The sequence below is a fragment of the Kogia breviceps genome, chromosome 10 (assembly GCF_026419965.1).
Source record: "Kogia breviceps isolate mKogBre1 chromosome 10, mKogBre1 haplotype 1, whole genome shotgun sequence".
Taxonomy (NCBI): domain Eukaryota; kingdom Metazoa; phylum Chordata; class Mammalia; order Artiodactyla; family Physeteridae; genus Kogia; species Kogia breviceps.
Window position 1 is genome coordinate 22,504,759 of NC_081319.1, and position 23,501 is coordinate 22,528,259.

The 23,501-nt window shown below is 36.7% G+C and overlaps 1 long non-coding RNA gene across 1 annotated transcript in view; it reads left to right on the plus strand.

Moving 5' to 3' along the window:
* The window catches only part of LOC136794974 (uncharacterized), a 49,184-nt gene extending 41,708 nt beyond the window's left edge, over positions 1-7,476 (plus strand). The window contains exons 2-3 of the long non-coding RNA XR_010842510.1: positions 4,621-4,679; positions 7,324-7,476. This is a non-coding gene — a long non-coding RNA (uncharacterized lncRNA). The remainder of the gene's footprint in view (positions 1-4,620; positions 4,680-7,323) is intronic.
* The last annotated feature ends 16,025 nt before the right edge of the window (positions 7,477-23,501 follow it).

A 23,501-nucleotide genomic window follows, 5' to 3' on the forward strand; every position in this document is an offset into this window, starting at 1 on the left:
AATCTGTTGAAAAGTGTGTATTCTCAAACAAAAAAATTGGAGGTATTAAAAGGTATCCATAAAGCAGTAAAAGAAAGCCAGTACTTGGCATCAGAAATTGCAGATTTGGGTTCAGCTGTACCACTTACAATCTTTGTGGCCTGGGCAAGTCACTACAACAGCTCTGAGATTAGGACCCTTCATTACGCAGGAGGCGACATCATCCTGACCCTGGCTGCCAGGCAGGTGGCAGATCAATAAAACAATGAATGCATGGGTGGTTTATGGACTGTATGATGATGCTCTAACAACAAAGGACAACATTCATACTAGAGATGTCAGACTGCTGTTACACAGCTGACTTTTTACTGAACTGGGGAGAGTACATCTCATCTTTGTCCTCAGGTCTTTTTGACAATGGCAGTGTGCTGCAGTCAAGCTGACTCCAAGCCTCTGTGTTCTGGAGCTAGAGGAGAGACGAGGTGAACGGGAATAAGATATTTATGCTTCTGGCAGCTGCCTGAGATAGAAACAGAAAATTCTTATTCTTTTAAGGCATTAAATCCAACCTGTCTAGGTACAACTAATGAGAATGAGACAACCTTTGCAGGCCCAGGAGCAACTATCTTTGAAATCTTTAATAGTAATAATACCAACAACAATAATTGCAGCTCCTGTATCCGTTAACTACTTTCACAAACAAAATGCTCTAAGATTCATAGGCTTAAGAACAGTTATTTATTCTTAGTTCTCTAACTGCGTATTGGCTGAGCTCAGACAGGCAGCCCTGACTCAGACTGAGGCCCACTGGGGCTTGGCTTCTCATTCCGCGTGAGGCTCATGTCTGTTCATTCTGCAGCTGAGGCAAAGGGGGCAGTAGCTACCGGGGCCAAGGCCTTTTCAAAGCAATGCCAGAGGTGCAAGGGAGCCTGTGTGTCAGCACATTTCAGGCCTCTGATTGAATCTGTCTAGGTCATAGTCACTAGGCACTTACTATGTGTTCAAGCAACTGTATACTAAGAGCTTTACGCCCATTCTTTCATATAATTTTCATAACAATCCTGTAAAGCCAGTCCTATTTTTACTCTCGTTTTAAAGACAAAGAAATGGAAGTAAAGAGAAGTTAAGAAACTTTCCCCGTATCCTGTGGCTCATCAGTGGCAGGGTCAGGATTCTCATATAGGCAGGGGACTCCAGGGATTTGCCAGTATATTCTATTGTCTGCTTAAATCCTTAATCCATCAACACTGCAATTAAAATGGGACTAGTTTCAAAGCATTGAATACATCTGGGTTCCCATACCATGACACTTTAAAAATATATGAATTTTGTTTTATTTATGTTACAAGATATTTGCTCTATACAAAGCATATATAACATGCATCTACCCTACGATGTCTAATAAAATCAACACAGAAATCTACCACCCAGAATGTGGAATATTGCCATATCTTCGTATGTTCTTTCTCTGTATCACCTTTCTGCCTCCTCGCTGAAGATTACTGCTCTCTTGAATTTTGTGTTTATCATTCACGTGCTTTTTAAAACAGATTGATCATATATATATCTGTGTCAAATAATTTCGCTTGGTTGAAACATCAACTGTGCTGTCATATGTATCTATAGTTAATCTATTTCTTATTGTTATATAATAGTGCATTTAGGGATTTCCCTGGTGGTCCAGTGGTTAAGATTCTACGCTTCCAATGCAGGGAGCGCAGGCTCGATTCCTGGTTGGGGAACTAAGATCCCACATGCCACGCAGCGTGGCCAAAAAGTAGTGCATTTCATGAATATATCACAATATATCAATTATCCTACCAATGAATATTGGGTTTCTTCTAGTGTAATGCTATTAAAAATAAAGCTTCTGTGAACAACCTCACTAGTAATATATAAGAGTTCCTGTGTGGCACATCCTTACCAACACTTGGTATTGTCAAACTCATAATTTAGGGGAAGTAAAATAATATTTTATTGTGATGTTAATTTGTATTTCCTTGCTTACTAAGAAGTTATGGCACATTTTTCTTAGGTAATCTACCATATATATGTTTTCTTTTCTGTCACCTGCTTATTCATGACCCTGGCCAATTTTCCTACTGGGTTATTTATCTTATTGATTCATATCAGTTATATATGTATTGTATTTATATAAAATTGTCCATTACATGTATTAGTAATGTCTTCTCTCAGCTGTATTTTGTCTTTTCATTCTATTTATGGTAAATAGTGAAAAGATTTATCAATCTTTTCCTTCGTGGTTGGTATGACTTGAATAGTGTCCCCTTAAAATTCATGTCCACTCAGAACCTGTGAGTGGGACTTTATTTGGAAATAAGGTCTTTGCAAATATATAATCAAATTAAGATGAGGTCACAATGGATTAGGGTAGGCCCTAAATCCAATCACTGGTCTCTGACAGGAGGGAAATTTGGACAGAGAGAGAGAAGAGCCACAGGGAAGAGGACCAGCTGACAACAGAGGCGGACACTGGAATGGGGCCACTGCAAGCCAAGGAAAACCAAAGCTTGTCAGCAAGGACCTGAAGCTGGGAAGAAGCAAGGAGGGATTCTTTCCTCGAGCATTCAGAAGGCACAGGGGCCTTCTAGCCTTCAAAACCATGAGGGAATAAATTTCTGTGTTGTAAACCACCCAGTCTGTGGTAATTTACTACAGCAAGCACAAGAAACTAATACAATGGTTAACAATTTTTGTGTTATAAATTTTTTTAATCCTACAGCTATGAAAATACTCACTATATTTTCTTCCAAAATTTGAAATACTTGCCTTCACATTTAAATTTTTAATTCATCAAGTACTGATTTTGTTTATGGGCATGAAATAGAGAACCCATTATATTGTTTTGTTTGTTTTCCTATTTGGGTATTAAATTGTCCTAGTACCATTTATAGAAAGGTTCAATTTTTTTCTCTACAACTTTGCAAAGGTTCCACTATATATGAAAGTGCCACATAAGTCTGGGTTTCCTTTTGGGCTTTCGAGTATGTTCCATTGGTCAAATTGCCTATCACACTATTCTGTGCTGATTATTATAAATGTATTGTAGTTCTTCCTATCTGGTAGAGCTAATACTTTCACGTTTTTCCTCTCTTTTTTCTTCAGGAGTCTCTTGGTTGTTCTCAGGCATTTGATCTTCCGTTTAAATTTAACATCAGGGTTTCCCTGGTGGCGCGGTAGTTGAGAGTCCGCCTGCCGATCCAGGGGACACGGGTTCGTGCCCCGGTCTGGGAGGATCCCACGTGCCGCGGAGCGGCTGGGCCCGTGAGCCATGACAGCTGGACCTGCGCGTGTGGAGCCTGTGCTCCGCAAGGGGAGAGGCCACAACAATGAGAGGCCCGCGTACAGCAAAAAAAAAAATTAAAAACAGCTTGTAAAGCTCTTTTTTAAAAGTCTGTTGGGATTTTGATTAGAATTTTATATAATCTATAGGTCAACTTGGAAGAATTAACATTTTTATAATGTTAGCCTTTCTATTCATAGAAGTGATTATCTATTATTATCTATATTTTAAAATGAAGTAATAAAGTGTTATAATTTTCTTCACATCAGTGTTACACACTTACTATTGAATTTATTCCTAAGTACCATATATTCTTTTTTTTTTTTTTTTTTTTTTTGGCCGTGCCACATGGCATGTGAGATCTTAATTCCCTGATCAGGGATTGAACCCACACCCCCTGCAGTGGAAGCGTGGAATCTTAACCACTGGACTGCCAGGGAAGTCCTGTAAGCACCATATATTCTTTGTTACTCATGTAACATCTTTTCAAAATTGTGTTTTAAAACTTTTTGCTTATATATAATTGCAATTTTGATTGCCATTATTATATCCGCCTTGCTAAATTCTATTGTGTTAACTTATTTATACATAACTCACAGTTTTCTAGGAGAATAATCACGTGCCAAAAAGAAGATGGGAGCTTGGTTTCTTCCTTTCCAACTCTTATACTCTTTACATCTCTTTCTTTCCATGCTGTACTGGCTGGGTCTCCAGTACAATGCTGTAGAGTAGCAATAAAAGTGGGCATCTTTGTCTTGTTCCTAGTTTTAAATGTAATGCTTCTACTGTTTCACTGTTAAGAATTATGTTTCTTGTAGGTTTTCATACTCCTTAACAGATTAAAGAAATTCTTTTCTATTCATAGTTTGCTAAAAGTTTTATCACAAATGAGCTTGGAATTTATTAAGGGCTTATTTGACATCTATTGAAATTATGTGGCTTTTATCCTTCAATGCATTAATGTGGAAAATATATGAATAAACTTATTTAAAAGCCACTTTATAAGAGGTATGATTGACACACAAAAAGCTGTACACATGTGTACATCTTACTGAGTTTGGCATTAAGTATACATCCATGAAACGATCATGTCAATCTATGCCATAAACAAATCCATCACTTCCAAGTTTCCCCCACCCTCTTTATTTATCATTAGTTTTGAGTGTTACAAAAACACTGTACATAATATCATATTCTGAGCAAATTTTTAAGTATATAATACAATATTGTTAGCTATAGGTACTATGCTGTACCCAAGATCTCCAGGATTTACCCATCTAGCATAACTGAAACTTTGTATCCATTGACTAATACCTTCCTGTTTTCTCCTTCTCTAGGCCTCTGGCAACCACCATTCTACTCTCTTCTATGAGTTCGACTATTTTAAACTTCTCACGTAAGTGGTGTTCTGCAGCATTTGGTCTTCTGTGTCTGGCTTATTTCACTTAACGTAATGTCCTCCAGGTTTATCCATTGTCACAAATGGAAGGATTTCCTTATTTTATAAGGTTGAATAATATTCCAGTGTGGGTATATAGCCCATTTTCTTTATCCTTTCTTCTGTTATGGGCATTGAGGTTGTTTCCATGTCTCGGCTATTACAAATAATGCTACAATGAATATGAGGTCACAGATCTCTTCTATAGTGATTTCACTTTGTTTCGATATACACCCAGGAGTGTTATTGCTAGATCATAAGGTAGTTTTATTTTAATTTTTTGAGGAACCTCCATACTCTTTTCCAAAGTGGCCGTACTAATTTACATTCCCACCAACAGTGCACGTGGGTTACCTTTTCTCCACACCCTTGCTAACCCTTGTTATCTTTTGTCTTTTAAATAATAGTCATCCTAAGATGTGTGACATGCTATCTCACTGTGGTTTTGATTTGCATTGTTCCTGATGATTAGCCGTGTTGAGCATCTTTTTGTATACCTATTGCCTATCTGTTTGCCTTCTTTGCAGAAATGTCTGTTTGGTTCTTTTGCCCATTTTCAAATTGGGTTATGTGTTTTTTGCTATTGAGTTGTAAGAGTTCCTTACGTGTTTTGGATGTTAACCCTTTATCCAATACAAGCTTGCAAATATTTTCTCCCATTCCACAGGTTGCCTTTTTACTTTGTTGATTGTTTCCTTTGCTATGCAGAAACTTTTAGTTTGATATAGTCCCACCTGTCTATTTTTGCTTTGGTTTCCTGGGCTTTGGTGTCACACCCAAGAAATCATTGAAGAAACATTTAATGTTAACCTGCCTTTGAATTCCTGGAATAAATTCAACTTAGTTTTGATGTACTGCCTTTTGTATAGATTGCCAAATTTTATTTTGCTATTATTTTGATTAATATCTTTGCATTTATACTTATGAATGACATCACTTCTTGTTTCCACTTTGGCTCATAGAATGGAATTGTGGAGTAGTCTCTCCTTTTGTATTCTGTGAAAGAATCTGCATGAAATTGGAATGATTTGTTCTTTGAGAGTGTTGTAGAATTTTCCTAGAAAGCCATCTGGGTCTGGTGCTTTCTTTGTGCGAATGAATCTATAAATTTATAAAAGATTTGAGGGATACAATTAATAAGGCTGACTCTATAGAAAATACACACTAAACCTTGTGCCTAACAACTAAATGGGACACATTCTTCTTAAGTGAACATGGAACTTTTATAATATATTACCATGTTTTATGCCAAAAAGTAAGACTCAGTCATTTCCAAAGAACTAGCAATATTGAAAAGATTAATAAAATAAACAATATCTAATCAGATGGACACATGCCAGCCCTTTCATAAATGAGAATGATATAGAAATATCCTAATGTGATGTTAGAGTGTCTCTCTCTGTGAGCCTAACAATTTTTGCTTTATATTTTGTGAGGCTATTTTGTGAAGTGGGTACATGTTTAGAATTATTGCATCTTCCTAGTGAGTTGAGACTTTTACTTTTATTTAATGACTTTTTATGCCTAATAATCTTTGAATTAATTTTTTCTGTATACATTTACATGCATGAACCACGTGTTTATTTTCTAGCACAGTTCTAATGTCAAACAGCTGGCCACACTGGATACAAAAATACTTTCATTTGTCAAATATCTGATTATTTTTGACAACTTTTAAAAGTTGGTTGCTCATTTTTATTCCACTTTTATTTCTTTAAATAGTTCACATAGTGATTTATATTCTGTATCTGATATTCCTACATCAAATAATTAGGTGCTTAAATTTGATTGCTAGCTTGCTTTTGCTGACTCTCTCTCGTGGTGATTTATGAGCTCCTATTGGTTGACCTTGATGAATTGGGAACCTGGGGGTGGGGGGTGCACTACAGTGAGGATACCTTGCAGTATGCAGGCTTTGCTTTTGCTTCTGCTGAAAGTCAGGGGATACTACTAGCCTGGGAGGATTGTACACCCCTCAGGGGCCACCGGCTTATCTAAGAGTCTTGGGCTTGGCTTTTCTAATTACCCTTGACAGTCATGTTCCAATACATCTAGAGATAAAGAGTACACAGGTATATACAGACATAGTATATCTGATAGTGTATAAGGTAACTATTCTACAGCACTTTATATCCTCCTCATCCCATCATTCACTCCGGCTACTGATGTCATCATGGATTTCTTCCAAGTTTTGACCAGCTTTGTGCTGTCACAACCCCAAGGTGATTCACTCGTTTTGAAGGTTGGGTCAGTTTCCAATATTTTACTCTTTGCACTTTCAGTGTCATGAAACAGCTCCAATACTTCTTTCAATGTGAAGTTTTTGCCAGTCTTCACGTATCTCTCGCTTCTTTCCCCCAAATTTATCTAAGAAGTCATGGCATGTGGTACCTACAAGAAGCTGCTTAATTCCTGGGCCTGTGAGGTAGTTGATGTCCATGGGGCTACTTCTGACCGTGGGGGCTGGGAGCACATGGATAAATGTGTCCTCATCCTTAAGGTGGATAGCTTAGGTAGGGCCCTAGTCTATCATGATTATTAAGATTAATGGCCTTATAAGAAGAGAAAGCGAACGATCTCTCTCTCTCTCCTTGTGTGCAAGCATACACACAAGCATGGGAGCGTGAGGGAGATTACTGCCACCTACGAAGCAAGAAGAGATGCATCCGAATGAAATCTACCTTGCCAGCACCTTGTTCGTGGACTTCTCAGCCTCCAGAACTGTGAAAAATAAATTTCCGGTTTTTAAAAATCACCCAGTCTGTGGTATTTTGTTATGGCATTCCAAGCTAAGACAAGGTGTTTCATTTCTTTGTTAAAAAAAACCCTATCAAGAGTAGTTTAAACTCCGCTCGCCTTCTTTGCATCATACAACTTAACGATACTGAGCCAGCATCTCTTCTATGGAAAATTGTCATACCCTTTTCTAAGTATGAATCAGCTTCCAAAATTTTATCCTTGAGTTTCAATGTCATGAAATATCTCCAAGAGCTCCTTTAATGTGAATTTTTTTGCTGATGTCACTTCCTCTAGGACACCTTCCTATTTTCATCACAATCCCTTTCCTCATTTATGCTGATAAGTTTGCCTTCACCAAGTCCCTCTGACTGTACATCTATGTAGGTTAAAAGATGACATGTCTATCGTTTAATCATTTGAATCCTACATCTGAAAACTATTAGCTGTGTGATTTGACAAATTACTTATTCTAATTTTTTTGAGTCTTAACATCTTCATTTGTAAAATGGAGCTAATAACAGCACTTAGCATTGTTTTTGTTTGTTTTTTCTTGTTATTCATTAGGCACTTTTACACCAGGTAGGATGCTAAAAATGTTAATATGGTAATGCCTAGGAAATATTACATTTAATATTGCTTTTCTTTATAGATGTTAGTGTTTTCCATATTATTTGGTAAATATGTATTTTTTAAATTGATGTATATTTTATTTACAATACTGTGTTAATTTCAGGTGTACAGAAAAGTGATTCAGTTATTTTTTTTTCACATTATTTTCCATTATAGGTTATTATAAGATATTGAATGTATTGATAGTTCCCTGTGCTATACAGTAAATCATTACTGCTTATCTGTTTTATATACAGTAGCTTGTATCTGTTAATCCCAACTTCCCAATTTATTCCTCTGCCCTTGCTTTTCCCATTTGGTAACCATAAGTTTGTTTTCTATGACCGTGAGCCTGTTTCTGTTTTGTATAGAGATTTTTTTAGTTTCCACATATAAGTGATATTATGTAATATTTGTCATTCTCTGTCTGACTTACTTCACTAAATATAATATTCTCTAGGTCCATCCATGTTGCTGCAAATGGCAATATTTCATTCATTTTTATGGCTTAGTAATATATTCTTTGGATTTTTTTGGTCTTCCCCCAAAGATGGCTTACATGTTTAAAAGATACTCTGCTCACCTCAGTTGCTATTTACCCATAAGATTAGAATACCATTTAGAAAAGTCACGACCTGCAAATGAATATGAATGGTCTCTTTTCATATGGCTCATTTTTAAAGAATAATTAAAATAATTAGTGGTTAAGTATACTTGGCTCAATGCTTCTTGCGACCTTTCCACTAAGGTTACTAGAAATGAACCAATGCATACAAGCAAGTCAAAATAATATCACCTAAAAATGACTATATCCTTTATTTATAAAGCCTCTTGCAACACAATACTTAAACTAAGAAACACCAACTTTTAAAGTCCTGCCGTCAGTTTCTGTAGAGTAATGCTGTCTTACTATAATTTCTATTTTAAACTTTTTCTTATCTATTTATAATTTATTGAGCAATCCACAAAAATGCTATTTTTTAAAATTTATGTTTAACATTTCTATTGGAGTATAATAGCTTTACAATGGTGTGTTAGTTTCTGCTTTATCACAAAGTGAACCAACTATACGTATACATATATCCCCATATCCCCTCCCTCTTGCGTCTCCCTCCCACCCTCCTTAACCCACCCCTCTAGGTGGTCACAAAGCACTGAGCTGATCTCCCTGTGCTATGCAGCTGCTTCCCACTAGCTATCTATTTTACATTTGGTAGTGTATATATGTCCATGCCACTCTCTCACTTCGTCCCAGCTTACCCTTCCCACTCCATGTGGCCTCAAGTCCATTCTCTACATCTGCATCTTTATTCCTGTCCTGCCCCTAGGTTCTTCAGAACCATTTTTTTTTTAGATTCCATATTTATGCTTCAGCATACGGTATCTGTTTTTCTCTTTCTGACTTACTTCACAGACTCTACCTCCATCCACCTCACTACAAATAACTCTATTTTGTTTCTTTTTATGGCTGAGTAATATTCCATTGTATATATGTGCCATATCTTCTTTATACATTCATCTGTCAATGGGCACTTAGGTTGCTTCCATGTCCTGGCTATTGTAAATAGAGCTGCAATAAACATTGTGGTACGTGACTCTTTTTGAATTATGGTTTCCACAGGGTATATGCCCAGTAGTGGGATTGCTGGGTCGTATGGTAGTTCTATTTTTAGTTTTTTAAGGAACCTCCATACTGTTCTCCATAGTGGCTGTATCAATTTACATTCCCAACAACAGTGCAAGAGGGTTCCCTTTTCTCCACACCCTCTCCAGCATTTATTCTTTGTAGATTTTTTGATGATGGCCATTCTGACCAGTGTGAGGGGAAACCTCATTGTAGTTTTGATTTGCATTTCTCTAATGATTAATGATGTTGAGCATCCTTTCAGGTGTTTGCTGGCAATCTGTATATCTGCTTTGGAGAAATACCTGTTGAGGTCTTCTGATCGTTTTTGGATTGGGCTGTTTGTTTCTTTGATATTGAGCTGCATGAGCTGCTTGTAAAGTTTGGAGATTAATCCTTTGTCAGTTGCTTCATTTGCAAACATTTTCTCCCATTCTGAGGGTTGTCTTTTTGTCTTGTTTATGGTTTCCTTTGCTGTGCAAAAGCTTTTAAGTTTCATTAGGTCTCATGTGTTTATTTTTGTTTTTATTTCCATTTCTCTAGGAGGTGGGTCAAAAAGGATCTTGCTGTGATTTATGTCATAGAGTATTTTGCCTATATTTTCCTCTAAGAGTTTTATACTGTCTGGCCTTACATTTAGGTCTTTAATTCATTTAGAGTTTATTTTTGTGTATGGTGTTAGGGAGTGTTCTAATTTCATTCTTTTACATGTAGCTGTCCACTTTTCCCAGCACCACTTATTGAAGTGGCTGTCTTTTCTCCATTGTATATTTTTTCCTCCTTTATCAAAAATAACGTGACCATATGTGCGTGGGTTTATCTCTGGGCTTTCTATCCTGTTCCTTTGATCTATATTTCTGTTTTTATTATTGACTTTATAATATATAATTACCTAATCATATACTAATGAAAACTTTAATTCTCCAAAAATCACATGTTCTCTAGAGATTTACTGTTTTGATAAACAGTTGATTGAGATGCAAAAGGGGAACTGGCATTTATACGCGGGCTTCTTCTTTAACTTAAGCATATGCTAAGAAAAGGAAGCCGCATAGGTGTTTCTTCTACATAGAACTGGTTTTAGGATTGTAATGCAAAAGACCACTTTGAAAAGATTGTTTTCTAACTTTAATCAGACCTTGATCATATTTAGGAAATATGAAAAAAAAAGATTGTTGCATTAAAAAGTTTGTTTTTTAAATGAATATAAAGCATGGGTTAGTCATTCCTGACAATTTGATGAAATAAGGGAGGTAAAAAAAAATCACACACAAACTAGCTGCTATCACTCGACTTAAATCTATAAATTTTCTGTGTTCTGTTTCCATGAAGGTGAGTTTCAGATGAAGAATAATAACTCTGAATAGAGTTATAACTCTGTGAAGCATAATATCTTCCATCTAATCAGAGGTTTCTTTGAATAATAATCTTCTTGGCTAACCTGGAACACTGAGATTATATATTTATATAATATATTACATATATTATATACATATATAATAGATTATATTAATAGATTATATATATATATATATATATAATCTCAGTGTTCCAGGTTAGCAATTATAAAAAATATATTTTAAATATAAATATATTATATCTATGTATATAGTGATATATGTAAAATATAGGAAACTTCAGTCATTACAATATTTTAGGTAAGGTAGCCATACTGGCTAAAATAAAAGCAATGGAAAATAACATGGGTTAGGAGCCCTCGTATATTTCTGATGTGAGTGTTAACTGGCAACCACTTTTGGAAACTGACATTTTCTACCAAAGATGAAAACATGCATGGTCCATGACCCAAAATTTCCACTCCTAGGTACATTCACAACAGAAATGTATACATGTTCATAAAAGATATGTATTTGAATATTCATAGCAGCATTATTTTTAGTAACCCTGAACTGGAAACTACCCAAATGCTCATGCCACTGGAATAGATTCAGAGCAGTATATTCACTCATCAGCAGTAAGGATGAACAATTTGAATGTCATGCAGTCTCATGGATCAGCTTACAAACTCAATGCTGAATAAAAGTCAGACACACAAAAAGTACATACCATATGATTCCACTATATAAAGTACAACGTAGGCAAAATTAGTCTATCTTGTGAAAAGTCAGAATAGTTGTTATTCTGTGGGTTAGGGGAGTCATATCTGAACAAAAGCATGAGGGGGCTTCTAATGTGCTTGTTTGTGAGGGCTGCTCACACAGGTGTATACCGTTTGTGAAGCTATATTTAACTGTACACTTCCATGTGTACATTTCTCTCTGTAAATTATAGCTAAATAAAAAGGTAGGCCTATAAAATAAAAATAAAATGCTTGTGACAAGATAATTTCATTTGCTCCCTTCAATTTATACACTGTCTTTATGTTAATTTGAGAATAAACAGCTGTGTACTTAATAACAAGACTATCTTCTTCCTTCCAGAATATTCTTTACAAATTAACTAGTGATACCTTCACAAAACACGATGCAAAATCTAGTTCTTCTACAAAATGGATGGAGTAGTGTTTTCATAGCATTGCAGTACCATTGTTGTAGTTCTGCCACTTATTTTCCCGTTAGGCTTAACTAGGTAAACACACCTGAAGACTGCAAAATAAATATTTTGTACCCCACTTCAGAAAGGCATTTTATTACACAAACATTAAAATCTGTTCCTCTAGAAAATATAGCACAGTTAACTGGGATTACATACTATGGAGGTTTAGGGTCAGAACTTTTCTCTTAAAATAAAAAGTATGTAGAGTCGAAATTACCCCTGAAAATTCTCTGATAATGGGACAGACCAGAGATTGAATTACAACTCACAACCCTACAAGATAGATGATTTTTCCTTTAACACTAATTTGACCATTTTTTCCTCTGATTTACTAAGAGATAAAGGAGCTGGCTTGCATTTAGAGCCATATTACTAAAAAGAAACAAAAATATCAAAATCACATCCAACTCAGAGGCACCTGGAGCTGTAATTACCTGAGCTAACAGTAGATTTATAGTCCCCAAATCAGAGTTCCTGTAGGACACATATTCGTTGTGTAAAATGGCTGGCTAGTTATCCATAATACTTACATTATTTTCTCTTTCATTCTCTCCCAATCTCCAGATCTGGCCCCTCTGTGGTGCACCCATAGTTGAATTCACAAAAATTAATCCCAGATATGGAACTCCACTATACTAAGAAAAGGCTTGAACTTTATAGCCACACAGATCTGGATTAATGGCCTGGTCTGTCACTCACTGTCAACTGATGAAACTTAGTTTACTGATCCGAAAAATGGGAATGATATCTTACATTGTAGTGGTAAACCTGAGAGATAAATGTATATAAACACCTCATGAGTTGTATAGTATCTCGCACATTTGGAGTTCTCAGTAAACTACAACTTTTATTATTGTGGTAGAAGGATATGAAAACAAATAAAAGATATGGAATTAGTATGACATATTCCCAAAACAGAGTTAAAATTAATTTTAACTTTTAAAAAACTTTTTGGAAAACAATTTTAAATTTGTAAATATATACATTTCACCCAACTCAGGGTCTTTGCCATAAGGCTCAAGACCATGTGACAAAAGGGGTTTCCTTTCAAGGGCCCATTCTTTTGGAAGACTGACTTTGAAGGCCTTCTAGCATGAGGTGGAGTCTACTTCCCAGCCCTTTGGAGCTGGGTTGGCTTGCGGTGTGCCTGGCAAGAGAAGGCAGTAAAAGGGGCAGAATGCCCCTTCCAAATTTGGGCCTCAAGAGATCACTTGAGCCACCAGTTTGTTTCTGGGTACTCTGCCTTGGTCATGGAACAACATCTGGCCAGCATGCAGGAGTTCAGAAGACAACGTGAGTCACAGGCCATTCAGCCTAATTGTGATCCCAGACATGCATGAGAGCCCAAACTAATAAGCAGAGCCAACCTGCAGCTCTATCATTCACTCCCAAATGGCCGCACACATGTGAGGGAGACCGGCCCACACTAGGACAGCCCAGCAGAGTCATGAACCACATAAATGCTTGTTATTTTAAGTCATCACATTTTGGGTGGTTCTTTACTCAACTGTACTTAACTGACACAGACCATACCCTTTTTTTCATCAGTTCTTCAAAATTTTCTTTTAACCTTAAATCATTAGTTGCATTGAGGCTCAGCTACAACTTAGTATTCCTATATATTATGTATTGTTACATAACATATCATGTATTGTAACAATACATAATATATAGGAATACTATATATTATATTACAATAGTATGTTCAGAGAGCCCACAAGATTCCATTGAGACATCTGTACACACAAACCTGGAGTTGGTTTTATAAAAATGCCCCAACTTGCATCAGAACCTTCTACATTTCTTTCTCAGTGGAACTCTTGTAGACCTACAGTGATAAAGCCAATGCTTAGACAGTAATTAACAGTTTGATCTGGTCATTTTCCATTTGTCACATTATTTAAAAAATTATTTAATCAACATATGTACAAGAGATTTTTGTCAAGGTACTGGGGTAGGCACCTTATTATTGATATATAATTAGGAGACACCTAATTGAGGAGATCAGCTTTAATATCAGCTTAGTACTGTGAATAATTACATAGGAGAAGTGACTTTTAATCTTATTTTCAAATTTAAATAGGCACATAGAGTGAAACTTAAACTTGTCTTCTTCGCTCTGCCTCATTCTAAAGGCAATCTCATTGCCAACTCCTATGCATCCTTTCAGAGATATATAATGTATACATAATGTATATGTATACACAAAAGTGTATATATGTATACATAATGTATATATATACACAAAAGTATATGTATGTATATTTATGTGTATAGATGTATACTTTCTCCCCTTCTTGCTCCTTTGCATTTTACAGTTTATCTTGGGAATCACATCATATCAGTATAGACAGATTTTAAGGTGGAACCTTCAACAAGACAAGACAAGTCAAGGGATACAGAGGTTAATGCTATTGGGTGACTGTGATGACAAGTCTTCCAGTGTCTGGAAGGCTGTTAAAAACTTCAGATTTTCGATTCAACTTTCACATTTTTTTATTCCTTTCATTGAAGAAAGAGACAGAGTATGATTTCCAGAAAGTTGGGGGTCATTAGAGATCACTTCTCCCCCTCCATATAAACCAACATTTAATGAACTTATATTATGTGTTGAGCCCTGCAGGAGTCACTGATTTTAATAAAATTAGCCCCAGAATATGAAAGAGCATGAAGGATTGAGCTTCAACTTGAATCAAGTTCCTTTAAGTATATAATTCTTTTAAAAAAAAACCAAAACATTTTATTGCCTTAATGATATTAGCAAGTCTTATGTTTTCTAAGAACGCCTATGTGAGGAATCAATCTACATCCTTAGATTCTAAGGAAGGCAGCTGTGCTATTGAATGTCAAAATGTCTGATTTATAGACCAAAGCCCAGAAGTAATTAGATCATTCAGGAAGTGATGGTGCAGATACAAGCCCTCAGTTCAAAGATCAAAGGCCATGACTACTCAGAAGCAAGAGTTATACAACTCAGGACTCTACATCTTTCAGAGTTTTGTTTGTGGCTTGACGATTGCTCTTCTTGAAATTAGCCTTAAAAATAGTTTAATGCACCACCCCCACACATCTAAATTCCTTTATGCACCCAGGACAGAAAAAAGTCAGAGATACAGTGCCTAAATTTTTGAAACAGTTTTCAGTCTGTATTACATATTGAAGAAATACAAGTTGTTTGGGTTTTTTATTTGTTGGTTTGTTTTCATTTTACCACCCACTTCAGATGACGCTAGCTAAGTCCTAAAGACATCAAGTCAATAAGATAGTAGCAAGTTATTACAAGAAATTGAATCTGCAGGTCTTTTCTAAATAATCAGATTAAATTCCGGGTGCATTTTCTATCATAAAAATTTCAAAGCACTTAAAATCTGGGACAGATTTTTTCAGCAATGTTACAGGAACTAATGTGGGAGGAAGAAAGGAAGGGGAGGGTGGAAAAAAGGGAGTGGAAAGAGGAAGAGGGGAGAGGAAAGAAAGGAGAAGGGTGGCGAGGAAAGCAGGAGGGGAGGGGAGGGGAGGGGAGGGGAGAGAAGAAGGAAGGAAGAGAAAGAACCAACGTAACTTACTCCCCAAACTTCCTTCCATGAAGAAGCAATTCTGTTAGAGACTCTTACATTGCTCTGAGGGCTAGAAAATATTCTTATCTGGACTTTAAATTGGAAGATTACTGTGTATGCTGGTTTTATCACAGATGAAGCAGCAAATTTTCTTAGAACAATAGCAAATGGGCTTCAGAGAATTGTACACTGAAGACACAGTGACTGCTACAAAAATAATGCTTTGGGTTTATTTCTGATTAGATGAGAACCTACAAAACACTGACCATTTCAAAAGAGAAATCTGAATCAAAAATTCTGTCTGAGGAAACATTGACATGAATATCTGGGAAGGTAGGGGTGGGAAACAGTTCACACTATTTTTTTCCCTCTATTATATTTTCTCTTCCTGATAATTTTGGGAATAACATCATGTCCTATATTCCTCCACTTACTGTTAATGCTCTGAACTTTCTGTTTCAGCCTGGCAGGGATCCATCAACCCACAATCTTTCCACTATTAAATCTATTTCTCAATATAGGTCTCTTGAGTCAAAATTACTCAGTCATGGGATTCCCTGGTGGTGCAGTGGTTGAGAGTCCGCCTGCCGATGCAGGGGACGAGGGTTCGTGCCCCAGTCCGGGAAGATCCCACATGCCGTGGAGCGGCTGGGCCCGTGAGCCATGGCCGCCGCGCCTGCGCGTCCGGAGCCTGTGCTCCGCAACAGGAGAGGCCACAGCAGTGAGAGGCCCACGTACCGCAAAAAAAAAAAAAAAAAAATTACTCAGTTATGGATAAAATATAACCCTCCACTAGAGGGACATATTTTTATCTCAACATTCAAAGAGTTGCCTTCTTAATATTACCCAGTGTTAATGGAGGTTACACTCATAACTCTTCTGGAAGAAATAATAATTCAGAAATATACTCTCCCCTTGATAATTAGGCAAAACTTGTATTAACATAAAATGAGAATTATGTGACTTAGAGGAGGCAAGATCAGACCCCTTAGTTTAGATGAATGGTGAAAGTTGTGACTTCTCCATATTGTGAGAGTCTCCTCTGAAAGCATACCAGCATCTATGCCATCATTACTTCCATAGCTGTTGCCGAGAGCCTAAACAGTGAGAACAAAATTAAAAGAAGCTCTATATCAAGTCTGTATGTTGTCAGTGTCACTGAACATCCCTCATCCTTTATTTTAAATAATGGCATATTGTATTTCCTAGTCAGGGAGACTCCCTGTGCTATTATACAGTTAACCACAAGTGATAGATTCATTTTCTTAATCATAATCTCTTATCGTTATTTACAGAAGGGCCATGTGAAGCTTTTACCCCAAATCCTAATTTAAGTTTAAATCACTATAACTATGAACTATTTTACACATTTAGCAAGATAAAAATGCAAATTTGGGCATCAATCAGATGCTTAACGAAGACTGTAATACTTAGACAATTCCAATTAAAAACTGAGTTTTTATAATATTGAAAAATCCACTGCATGTCCAAATGGTATATTGTAGATATTATTTAGGAATTTTTACCTTTAAATCCTCAGGTTTTCCTGTTCATGTGTTACATAATCAAACACAAGGCATATTACCCATATCACTTGTTTTAAAAACTAACATTAAATACAAGCCCCACCAATTGAGCTCGTGGATTTACCAGACACCTTTCAAGAGCAGTTCATTCAGAGAGAGAAGCTTTTTAAGTAAACTCACATATGGAATTCATCTGCGGGTGGACGATTGGGCTAAACAAGACACCAAACAGAACCGAGAGGCACTACCATGTATAAAATAAATCAGCTAATGTATTTTACTCCTAGGAAAGTACGCACTAATGACTTATTTACTCTTATTTTAGACATACTTTGAACAATTTTAGTTATTTCATTTCCCTGTACGAAGTCTATTGTAAAAGACAAATGATAAAAGGAAGAGGAGCTGGTAAGACACACTTTGAGCAAGAAGTGGTGTCTAACACTGAGGGAAAGGAGAGAATAATATAGGATCTGACACAGGTATTCAAAAGTATAGCTCTGTGGGATCAGGAAGTGCATCTCATGACACCACTGTTGTCCACAGAGTTCAGTAACAGCAAAAAGATAAGCCTAAGGTATCTTACACAAAACACAAAATTCTGTTCAAAATACTGTTTAAGTTAGCAGAGAAAGCTAATTCATTGTATTAATAGAAAGGCTTTCATTTTATGGCTAAGTTTTTGTTGCCACTGTTAAGGTTTTACTCATAGAAGAGATAACTATAATTAGCAAGCAAGTCGCCTATGAGGACTCAGACTTTCCAGTATCATAGGGTCAACAAGGTTATTGTGTGTGCTTGGATCATGAACTACCGGGAATCTACTTCATTCAACCCATAGTGAGCTCCTATCCCAGGCAAGACATCTGCTAATGAAGATGCATTGGGAAAGAATGACCTTATTAAAAATACTAGTTAAACTTTCTCATCCATTCAACTTAGTTAATTCATTAATCCAGTCATTAATTACAATGGCTGTTAGAAATGTTTTAAACCTATGGCTACATCCTCTTCCTCATCCTATGAAAACAGCTTTAACAAGGAAAATGGATTACAATGATGATAGCAAACACTTAACTAGCACTAGGTAAGTTTCAGGCACTGTTTTAAGCCCTCTATATATTGCTGCATTTAGTCCTTACACCTTCCTGAGAAATAGGAAAAATTATCACTCTTATTTCAGAGATGAGGAAACAAACAGAGATTAGGAAATTTTCTCAGGATCTCACAGCTAGTAAGTAGCGGAATCAGGTTTCAAATGTCAAAGTTGCTCACAGGGAGGAGATAATCAGCATAACCATGAATAAGGATTTTTAAAGAACATTAATGATATATTTTAAGTATCATGAGTGCCAATTATCCTAGATCTGGAACTATCAATGTGGTATACCTAAGTTTAAATAAATGTATAAAACTCTGCAAAATTTGTCATAGTTTGTTCCAAGGAACTGGCTTTGCCTAGAACCAGTTCAAATGCAAACTGCCTCAGTGGGCCTGAATGTCAGAAACATCAGATAGCCTTATATGCAATGGCCTAATAATATTTTCCGTTAAATCTAGCTTATTATGCAATATTCAACTTTTACCATCAATAATGGATCATGAGAATTAAAATTTTAAATAAATTTAAAAAATACAAACCATACAAATGAAAACAAATAATAAATGCTGGAGAGGGTGTGGAGAAAAAGGAACTCTCCTCCAATGTTGTTGGGAATGTAAACTGGTATAGCCATTATGGAGAACAGTATGGAGGTTCCTTAAAAAAACAAAAAATAGAGCTCCCATATGATCCTGCAATCCCATTTCTAGCCATATATCCAGATAAAACCATAATTTGAAAAGATACATGCACACCAATGTTAATAGCGGCACTATTTACAATAGCCAAGACATGGAAGCAACCTAAGCGTCCATCGGCAGATGAATGGGTAAAGAGGATATGGTATATATATATACAATGAGGTATTACTCAGCCATAAAAAAGAATGAAATAATGCCATTTGCAGCCACATGGATGGATCTAGAGATTATCATACTAAGTGAGGTAAGGCAGACAAAGACAAATATCATACGATATCACTTATATGTGTAATCAAAAAAGGATGATACAGGGCTTCCCTGGTGGTGCAGTGGTTGGGAGTCTGCCTGCCGATGCAGGGGACACGGGCTCGTGCCCCGGTCCGGGAAGATCCCACATGCCTTGGAGTGGCTGGGCCCCTGAGCCATGGCCACTGAGCCTGCGCATCCAGAGCCTGTGCTCTGCAACGGGAGAGGCCACAGCAGTGAGAGGCCCGCATACAACAACAACAACAACAACAACAACAACAACAACAACAAAAGGATGATACAAATGAACTTATTTACAAAACAGAAACAGACTCACAGACGTAGAAAACAAACTTATGGTTGCCAAAGGGGAAAGGTGTTGGGGAGGATAAATTAGGAGGTTGGGATTAACATACACACACTACTATATATATAATAGATAACAAACAAGGACTTACTATATAGCACTGGGAATTATATTCAATATTTTATAATAACCCATAAGGGAAAAGAATCTGAAAAAGACTATGTACATACACACACCTATACATATAACTGAATCGCTGTGCTATACACCTGAAACTAACACAATACTGTAAATCAACTATACTTCAATAAAAAGTAAAGAAATGAAAACAACTGTATGCATGAGAAAAGGGTCTTTCTCAAATTAATGTTAGAAACACTGGATTCTTTTGGTTGCACATGGCAGAAACCTATATTAAACTGCTTTTAGGCAAAAGGAGGTGTGCAGGACATGTTTCATTCACTCATGACACTACAAAGTCACAGGTTCAGCTGACTGCAGCAGCACGAACATTGTCCCTAGGGCTCTGTTGTACATAGCTTTTAATTCTCCTACTTTGCTGAGGGCTGCATTCTCAGGCTTTTCCAACAAGGTGCAAAAAGCTGCAAGTCACTCCAACACTAACTTACATCATTGAGTTGCTAAATCTCAGGTAAGTTTCTAATTGGCCTGGCTTGGATCAAGAGCCTCTCTTGATCTAATCACTGCAGCATAGGGATCAAACATTCCAACTGGGCCTGCCTGAGTACCTTCAGGGTATTCACTGCCTTACTAGGACCCCCGTTGACTGGGAAAAGGGCAGTTGCTCAAAGGAAAAATAGGATGTTTTGTTACCTGAAGAAAAGGGAAGATATTCTGGACAGGCAGAAACAACATTTGACTGCTACTGTCTGGATGCACACCTCGCCATGGAAAAAGCTCACATTGCATGAAGGTAACAACTGCTCTGTACAGAGGATGAATCAGGTGTCAAGCACTGGGCTAAGCGTTTCACATGACTCACTTCATTTAATCCTTATAATAATCTTGAGGGAGACACTACTGTCATTATTTCCAGGAATGATACACAATGATGCACCATTTTATCTACACCAGATATTCATACCAGGACTCTTTAATTGCCCTATGCCCCTTTCAATTAATTGGTTCCCATGTACACCAGTTGATCTGTTTTGAATGACCAATCTTGGTTATTTCCAATACTTCTATAAGGCAGCTGAGTCTCACAGTCTCATAATTCAAGAAGTACAAACCCACTAGTAGGAACTCAGTAAATATTATTTATTATTAGTGTTAATTACATCAGAGCATAAACATGACAAACACAAGGTCATTATATTTTAATTGTTTAAGAGCTTCACTGAGATATGCTTTACATTTCATAAAATGCACCCATTTTAACTTGTCACAGTCTGACAAGTTTTGCCCCAATACACAGTCTTGTAACTACCATCTACCTAAGACAGAGAATATTTCTCCTATTTAAGTAAGCTTCCTCTTACTCCTTTGAAATCACTTCTCTCCCCTCATGCCTGGCGACTGCCAATGTGCACTGTCACTGTCATTTTGCCTTTTCTAGAAGAGCATTTGAATGGAATCATAAACTATATAATCTTTTGTACCTAAGTTGTATTATTCAGCAAAATGATTTTGAGAATCATCTATATCATTGTATGTATCAATAGTTTGCTCCTTTTTTACTGTGGAATAGTATTCCATTGTTTGGATACATCACATTTTGTTTATCCATTCACCAGGTGATGGAAATTTTGCTTTACTCTAGTTTTTTTATATTATACATAATGCTGCTGTGAAATCCTAGGATAGACCTATGTTTCATTTTTCATGGGTAAATACCTAGGAAAAGAGTTGATGGATCATTAAAACAAGTGAATATTTAACTTTATAGGAAACTGCAAACCTGTTCTCAGAATGGCTGTGACATAAGCTATTCCATAAGCAATGAATAAGAGTTCCATTGGCTTCAGTCTTGCCAAGATTTAGTGATCATTAGTCTTCCAAATTTTAGCCATTCTAGTGGGTATCAAGTGATTGTTCTTTGAGAATTTAATTTTTATTTCCCTGATGACCAGTGATATGGAGCATGTACAACGTCTTTATTGCTCACCATGTATGTTCCTCAGTGAAGTGTCTGTTCAAATTTCTGCCCATTTATTATTGGGTTGCATGTTTTCTAAGTTCTTTACATATTCTGAACACAAGTTCTTAGTCAGATATATGGTTTTGCAAATATTTTCTACTAATCAGTTACCTTTCTATTTTTTAACAGAGGCTTTCAAAGAGAAATGGTGTCAAAATTTGATGAAGTCCAATTGATCAATTTTTTTTTCTGTGGTTCATGCTTATAGTGTCATACTTAAGAAATCTTGGGTTAAACCAAGAATGCAAAGATTTTTTTCCTGTTTTTGTACCAGATTTTTATGGTTTTAGGACTTACATTTAGATTTATGATTCATTTCCATTCGAGAATGGCATAAAATAAGAGTTGAAATTTTCCCCCATACAGATATCCAACTATATTACTTTTCTATGGTTATAGGGAATTGACAGAAGATTACTGGTTTAAAACAACACCAACTTACTACCTTACAGTTCTTTATGTTAGAAGTACAATGTAGATCTCACTGAATCAAAATCAAGTTGTCAGCAGGGCTGTGTTCCTTTCTGGGGGCTCTAAGGGAGAATTCACATCCTTGTCCTTTCTAGCTTATAAAGGTTGCACACATTCTTTGGCTCATGGCCGTCTTCCTTCATGGTTTCTTTAAAAGCAGCAGCACTGGACCCAGTGTTTCTCACCTTGCCATCTCTCTGGTTCTCTTTTGCCTCCTTCCTCTTTTTTTTTTTTTTTTTTTTTTTTTTTTTTTTTGCGGGCCTCTCACTGTTGTGGCCTCTCCCGTTGCGGAGCACAGGCTCCGGACGCGCAGGCTCAGCGGCCATGGCTCACGGGCCCAGCCGCTCAGCGGCACGTGGGATCTTCCCAGACCGGGGCACGAACCCGTGTCCCCTGCATTGGCAGGCGGACTCTCAACCACTGCGCCACCAGGGAAGCCCTCTTTTTCCTCTTTTAAGGATCCTTATGACTATACTGGGCTCAGCTTGATAATTCAGTATAATCTTCCTATGTTATGGTTAACAAAGTTAATTCCATTGCAACCTTAATTTCTCTTTGCCATGTAGCCAAACATATTCACAGGTTTTGGGGATTAGGATGCAGGCATTCTGGGGGGCATTATTTGGCCATCACATCAACTATACCAGGACCATTTGCTGAAAAGACTCTCCTTTCCCCCATTGAATGAACTTGGCAACTTTGTTGAAAATCAGTTGACCATGGATGTGCAGATCTATTCCTTTTCTCTACTCTGTTCCTCTGATCGATTTGTCTCTCTTTTAAACATGACCATGATATGTCTTGTTCATGGTAGATTTCTACCAAGATTGATACTAAGTTTTGAAATCAGGTAGTACAACTCCTTCAACATTACCCTTTTTCGAAGTTAATTTGGCAATTTCAGGCCCTTTGTATTTCCATATAAATTTAGAAACAGCTTGTCACTTTCTACAAAAATCCTGACAGAATTTTGGTGGGAATTGCAATGAATCTATATATCAACTGGAGAATTGACATCTTAATAATATTTCGTCTTCAATCTGTGAACATATTATCTCTCTCCATTTATTTAGGTCTTCTTTAATTTATCTCAGTACTGTTTTGTAGTATTTAGTATACAGGTCCTACATATCAATCTTTGTTTAATTTATTCCTAAGTACTCTGCTTATATCAGGTGTCA